This window comes from Lissotriton helveticus, chromosome 2_2 (assembly GCF_964261635.1).
Source record: "Lissotriton helveticus chromosome 2_2, aLisHel1.1, whole genome shotgun sequence".
In the NCBI taxonomy this organism is placed as follows: domain Eukaryota; kingdom Metazoa; phylum Chordata; class Amphibia; order Caudata; family Salamandridae; genus Lissotriton; species Lissotriton helveticus.
In genome coordinates this window covers 474,829,387-474,836,748 of record NC_136060.1, presented here as the reverse complement: position 1 = coordinate 474,836,748, position 7,362 = coordinate 474,829,387, and the positions used below count along the sequence as shown (strand labels likewise).

Sequence of the window (7,362 nt, the reverse complement as noted above, 5' to 3'; positions counted from 1 at the left end):
GACACCTATCCCACAATGGAGGCACCCTTGCTCTAATGTGCAAGGGTGCCTGCGTTGGCGCTAGCTAGCTATATTAGCGCCAATGCAGGGGGAAAACGCAAGGCTGCACCGTATTCTTGTAAATACATTGCAGCCCTGCGTTTCAGAAGTGGCAGAGCGCTGCATTAGCCAAGGTTCTAACTCTGCGCTCCGCCACTACCTTGTAGAAATGCCCCTGTGTTTCATACATACCGTGTTCCAGGCAACACTGCATTCTTACACGCTTTCTGCTTGTTCCCTGCAAGGCAGCAGTGCCCTCTGTTTAACACGTAGCTGTACATCCTCACAAAATATAATCTTGTCACACAATAGGTGTGAGTAGTTTGTCCACTCCTGTATCTGTCTTTAATTTTGATTTCCTCCAATACAAATGCAGGAAACCAAGTTCCTGTAACCAATGCAATAGCAAAACTGGATGAGCAAGTCATATGTGCAGGGGAAAGCATAAAATGAAGTATCTGCCTCACCATTGGTCAGCATGCTTGTCGTCGTCTTTGTTAGAAATGGGGTTGCCAATTCTACAGGGGGTAGCATGGAGCAGAGCGGGCAGACCAAACTTCAGAGGACATGTGTGAAGCATCCACGCAGTACCCACAGACGACACGCCAGGCACACCACAAAAGAGACACGACACTGCTTCTGGTTGGAAATAGAATAAGGTTTGTATTATCTCCAACCTGCAAAGGTAAACACAATAATAGCAGTAATCACAAAAAAGGCGCTAACTGGCGCCAGGGCAATGAATGCAAGGGGAGATTATTTACATGGGAAATGGGAAAAGAATAAAAGGTAAGTAAGTCCAGCTGAAATAAAAAGAATGTTATCAAATACATGAAACACAGGGTCAATATTGCTGGGCAAACACAGGCATTAATCCTTGGCAGCAGGCATTAAGCTTATCATAACACATTAGGGGCCAGATGCAGGTAAATCTCATTTACCGATTCTTAAATACCGAATTTTACCGATTCGGTATTCATGAATCGGTAAATGAGATGTAGATAAAAAATCGTTATTTTTTACCGATTCGGTAAAATTCGGAATCGGACTTTCGGAATTTACCGATTCGGTATTTACCGATTCGGTATTTACCGATTCGGTATTTCCCATTCATTCCTATGGGCCAAAAGGCCCATAGGAATGAATGGGAAATACAGATTCGGTAAATACCGAATCGGTAAATTCCGAATCGGAAAGCAAGCAAAAGTGAAACTTAAGAAAACAGCCAATCAGGTGCTACCACCCTCCCCCTCCCTACCAGGAAGTGGCTACCCAGGCAGCTGCAACTAATTAGAAGGTTCTGGAGAGGCAGTCAGAGCTGAGCAGAGAAACAGAGCAGCAGGGAGATTTTTTTGAAACTTTACCAACTGAAAAATGGCAAGCAGCAGTGAAAGCCAGAAGGCAGATAGAAAGAGGAAAATAAAGTTCAGCAGCATGGAGCTGCAGGTACTTGTGGAGGAGGTAGTGAGAGTGCACATCAAACTTTTTGGAAGGCACTCCCTCACTGCTCCTGAGTCTGCCAAAAGAAAGATCTGGCTTGGAATTGTTGAAAAAGTGAATGCTGTGGGAGTCACACCCAGGAATACTGAGGATCTCAAAAAAAGATTCTATGACCTCAGGAGCCTCACCAAGAACAAAATGGCTGAACTCCACAAGCAGGCTGGCCTAACTGGTGGAGGCAGGAACCCAGTGCCCCCCCTGACTGACCTGGAGGAGTTGGTGGCCTCAACCATTGAGGCAGACAGCGTCTGCGGACTGGGAGATGTGGACAGCTCAGCCAGAGCTGCAACAAAAAAAGGTAAGACGCATGCGCTGCATTCCACCCCATACCAACCTGCTTCCCTTTACCCTTTGTGGACAAGCAAACCCCAGTCCAGTACTGCTATCACTACACAGGAGCAATGCATTATGGGAAATGTAGTCAGCAAATATAAGACCATGTGTAACAGCGCAGACATCAGCAAGTTAGTGAAAGTAATGCAGATAAATGAAAGTGAAATGTGTAAAGCATTTATTGTAGTGACTGTGACACAGTAGCACTCAGTTGATATACGCTTTTTTATACCTAGGGGCTAAATCAGGCAGTCGACCCACTAACACAGAAGGGACTGCACCAGAGCGGGAGGAGAGTGAGGAAGCAGGTCCAAGCCAAGTGCAAGCCTCGCAGAAGGAAGGTGACACGACTGGCATCTCCCATGAAGATGACACTGTTCATACCCCAGTGTTGCTGCACTCCCCACAGCTTTCCCAATCCCCTCCATTGGTATTCGCACCAGAAACTTCACCAACACTGCTCCAGTCCACTCCTGCAACCCCACCAGCCAGGAGGCGTGTCGTGGCCCCACTACCAGTAATGGAGGCAGCAGAGGGTGATGGGGAGGCTCAAGTCACCGTAGATGTGAGTTCAGCAGCACTGCAGTCCACAAATGAGACAGTCACAGCTCGCAGGAGACAACGCTGACCCAGCAGTGCAGGTGGACGTGGTGATGGCACTGTGTTCCGTGGGCTGGAGGGCAGCATGGTGCGCATTCAAAGGATGCAGGGCAAATCCATCCAAGCCTGCCAACGCCAATTCAGAGCCCTGAATGTGCAAATAGGAGACATGGGGAAGGGCATGAGAGACATTGTGGAGGCGAATAAAGAGGTTGCAAAAAAAAATACAGACATTGCAGCAGGGATGCAGCAGATAAGCAACTCAATTACGCAGCTATGCTCAAAACTTGACAGTCTGTCACACACAAGGCGCAAGGATGCCCGTGCCCACAATACGGCCATCAATCGCTTGGCCACTGCCACATCCCTGCTATGCAGGAGGGGCATACATATGCAGGAGGCTTTGACACAGAATACAGCTGAGGGCACCAGGGGCATGGCCAGAATGACAAGTGCACCAGAGGCAATGTTGATTTCACACACAGCACAGAATCCTGCCCTGGACGTGGCAGAGGCTGAAGACACTAGTAGCCGGAGCAGCCTATCAAGCACTATTGTGGAGACACGGAGGAGTACCAGGCGCCAAGCTGAGGCTGCAGGGCACGCTGAACAAAGCGAACAACATCCTAGTGGCTCAGGGAAGCGGGGGCGCAAGTGACATTACCGGTCATGGGTGAAGTAACCCAGGACATACAGTCCCCAAGTGTATAATGTTTAGTTTGTTGCACTTAAGTGCTTGAACGTTGTGGCACCATTAAAATACGTTGGTTGCATACACAACCTGTCTGTGTCTCATTACTTACTCAGAAATAGTTGCGCGTAATCTCCTCACGTCTGTATTTGCCATCACTTGGTGTTGACACTCCAGCAGGTTGTGGTTCAGGCACAGCAATCTCGTCGTCATGATCATCAAAGTCTGACAACTCCACCTCAGTGCCCTTCTGCACAGCAAGGTTGTGCAACATAGAACAGGCAGCAATTATTTTACAGCAGGTGATGGGGGTATACTGCCGGGCACCTCTGCTCTTGTGCAAGCACCGGAACCTGCTTTTCCATATTCCAAAGGTACGATCCACAACATTTCTTGTGCTCTTGTGGGCCCTGTTATACCTCCTTTGGCTGGGTGTTGAGGGGTTGAGGTAGGGGGTGAGTATGAAGAAGCGGAGGGCATATGCACTGTCTCCTAAAAGGAAATGGGAATACATTACTCACATGCATACATGTACTTCTTACTGCAATAGGTGTTAAAGGGGTCGCACACTGTGTCTTACCTAGGAGGTATCCTTCACCAAATTCCCCTGCTGTCAGCCGTGCATAGATACCGCTGTTTTGGAATATAAAGGAGTCGTGGGTACTCCCAGGAAATTTTGCAACAAGGTCAGTGATGGCGCACTTGGCATTGCACATCACCTGCACATTGATGGTGTGGGTGGACTTCCTATTCCTGTATATATATTCGGTGGCAGCAGGGGGACAAATGGGAATGTGGGTCCCATCAATGCAGCCAATGATATTGGGGAAACGCACCATCTGGTAAAAGTTAGACTTTGTTTGGACCAGTTCTGCATGGGTTGCAGGAAAAGATATATAATGGTTCATCCTCTGTAACATGGCGTCAAGGAATTTGTGGAAAAACCGTGACAGGCTGCTCTGGGTCACCCCACCTACCGCAGCAACCACACTCTGGTAGCTCCCAGACGCAAGCAGGTGTAGGCTGCACAGCACCTGCACGTGGGGTGGAATAGCGTGTGCCCTTGGGGTAGTGTGCTCCAACAGTGGTTGGAGGCCCCTGATGAGGTCCAAGATGGTGTCTGGGGCCAACCTGTACCTCTGCAGTATCTCTGCCTCTGTGAGTATGAACAGGGCAACCCTCTGCCTGTAGACCTGCTCCTGTCTCTGCCATTCCCTCTCTCCTTCCTCCTGTAGCCGTAGCCGTCTCGCAATGACATAAAATGCCGCCATTATGAAAAAAGTATTGCATTTTGGGTCCTTTTTAATAGGCTGCACCTGGTTACCACCTGATTTCAATCCATGGTAAATACCGACTCTTAAATACCGAATTTCAAGCAAATTCGGTATTTAAGAGCTTACCTACATCTCAATATTCAATTTTACCACTTCTTATTTACTGAATCGGTATTTTACAGATTCGGTAAATTTACAGAATCGGTAAATTTACAGATTCGGTAAATTATCTGATTCGGAATGTTTACCGATTCGGTAACTTTACCGAATCGGACGATTTTCTGTCTCCTACATCCCAAATGCTCAATACCGGTCGGTAACAGCCGAAAATCGGTATTTTCGGCCGTTACCGACCGGTATTGGGCTACCTACATCTGGCCCTAGGTATGCCGACCCAGCATACCTTGCATCAGCATCCCCTGCAAAAAGAACCTCACGCACCTAGCATCAACACCTGGCATAGGGCGGAGCAGGCCTAAATTATGTGGCATGAAACACATCTACCAGGGAGCATGAAACCTTCAGCAGGATATTCAGCATACAATAAACATTAGGCGCAAGAGTGCATCATGCCTGAACAGGTAACATGAAAACACTAGGCCCGGGACCTGCATGGCCTGTAATCCCCTCTCCCCCTTCCTTTAGCTGGGGGGGGGGGCCCTCACAAAATCAACCAGAGTTAACAGGGCCCATCTACAGATCTTTCGGGGAGGGGCGGCCGTGAAAAGCAACAGCGCTATTCAGGATTGGGTACCAGGGCCACAGGTGAGCCAGTAGTGCTTCAAAGGGGCACAGCGCTACCACAATAAACAGTTCTCCGGGGCCCCACAGCGCTTCCAGGCGGCACAGCGCTTTGGGGGCTCAGTCCTCTGGATACAGCGCTTCGAGTACACAGCAGCGCTCACAGCGCTTGGGCCAGCAGCAGTTCCCAGGGCAATACAGCGCTTAACACACAGCTTCAAAATTGTGGCGCTTAGGGGGCAGACAGCTTCTCAAGCCCCAGCGCTTGGAGGCTCAATGCTTCTTGCAGTCCCAGGCAGTATAGCGCTTGACAGGGGCACAACAGGCAGAAACTCTCCCGGCCCGCAGCTCTTTGAGGGCACAATCTTCCTCACACAGCGCTGTAGGATCATGCAACACAGCGCTTAGCAGGTACAGCGCTCCCAGATTATAGCGCTTAGCAGGCAATCAGTAGGGCAGTCTTGGTCACAGCGCTCTGGGGACACAAGCAGTCTCCTGCAGGCCAGCGCCTTCAAGGGCACAGCAGGCTGCAACAGTCCTGGGCAAGGTTAGCGCTTTGCAGGCACACAGCGCTTCTAGGCACAGCGCTTTAGCACACAGCGCTTCCCCTAGGCACAACACTTCCAGGCGCACAGCGAAAGGGGGGCGGACAGTCCCAGCAGCAAGCCCCAGGGTAACACTCCTCACCTCCTAGGGGGTCCAGTCCACGATGCTCCTTCCCTTCTAGGCGCTTCTTTGCGCAGCGCTTGCATGGCGCAAGGTCCCGGCAGCTTCAGGGACCTAGGGGGGCCCTCCTTCAGGGGCCCGGGGGACAGAGAATTAGGCACTACTGGGCCAGGTCAGCAGTTAGTGGGGGCATCATCAAAACAGGGTGGTAGGCTTTCACCATCCCCACTGCAGCGTGGCCCTCCTCCCACACGGCAGCCTGAACTCCAGAAGTGGGGCTTCACACGCCCTGGGGACAGTAGGGGGGTTCCATATGAGGGCAGGGTCCAGCACACAGGCCCAAGTGGCGGTATCCCCTTGCAGCAGGCCCCCTCACATTCCTGTCCCAGCTCTGTCTCTGCTCATCACATCTCTACTGCTCTCCCTATACCAGAAAGGCTGGAAGCTTCTAGAAGGTCCCTCAAAATGCTGGGATTGCTGGGTACCAGACAACTAGACCGCTAACCCACCTCAGACAGGCGAACTAGTTCTAACTGGCTCAGGGGGAGGAGTAGAGCACCCTGGGTGCCAGGCTTTCCCTCCAAATGCAGGGGTGGCTGGGTACCTAACAACTAGACTGCTAACCTCCTGCAGTCAGGTGGCACAACGCACAGCCATGGCAGCCATTTTAAAAACACAACATTTCACCAGGGCACATTTTACAATGGGGGAAATTGACAAGTGCTCTCACCATTGCATGACATTACATATTAACAAGGTGTCTCACACCACACATGGCCTATACAGGTTTATTACAATGGGGGAGACATTTCAAATTAGGGGGGGGCAAAAAGTGAAAAAGTTTGGGGGAAAAGGGCCAAGTCCAACAGTCTTCATGTAGGTTGAGGGTACTTTGGTCAGCCATTGAGGCCGTGGGCAGCCCATGTGCCAGCCTTCTTTACACGCATCCCATTGTAACTACCATCCTGTGTTGTAGCCTACCTCTGCTAACGATTGTCTGTGACAGGTGATTTACACAACAGGTGTCATAGTAACTTCCATATATAAACTACCATTCATATTTAGAAATGAGGTATGTTTGTCTTAAAGAATGTTTCATAAATGTATGCCGTTTCATTGCATTTCTATACCAAATTAGTATTTACAAAGCGTATAGACCTGTCCTGGTTGCTGAAATTTAAGTAAAAAATAAAGTATTGAGCTGCAATGAGAAAAAAGAAAAACATTGATTTCTATATATAATTCCTCTAGGAAAAAAATAATTTAATAGGTGATGATTCTGCATACTTTTGAAATTTAAACAAGCCTAAGAACTCAGTAGGAGGTGGAGGGATACACCAGAAATACTCTTCTGTTTGAAGCCGAGCCCACTTTATACATTTTTGGAAGAATTTGTAATATTAGATCTGCAGACAGGCTTCTTCATGGTTAAAAAAGTGCACTTGCCTCACTGTAGAGGTAACTTCCTAGGCCCCATTACATAATGTGTTCCATCTGCTGGGGCAGGTGATAAAGATT

General features: G+C 49.3%; 1 long non-coding RNA gene across 1 annotated transcript; it reads right to left on the bottom strand.

Moving 5' to 3' along the window:
* Positions 1 to 693: 693 nt before the first annotated feature.
* LOC144821894 (uncharacterized) lies at positions 694 to 6,244 on the bottom strand. The gene is made up of 3 exons (XR_013608493.1): positions 5,866 to 6,244; positions 3,276 to 3,655; positions 694 to 2,620 (listed from the first exon to the last, which is right to left on the bottom strand). It is a non-coding gene; the product is annotated as an uncharacterized LOC144821894 (long non-coding RNA).
* Positions 6,245 to 7,362: the final 1,118 nt, after the last annotated feature.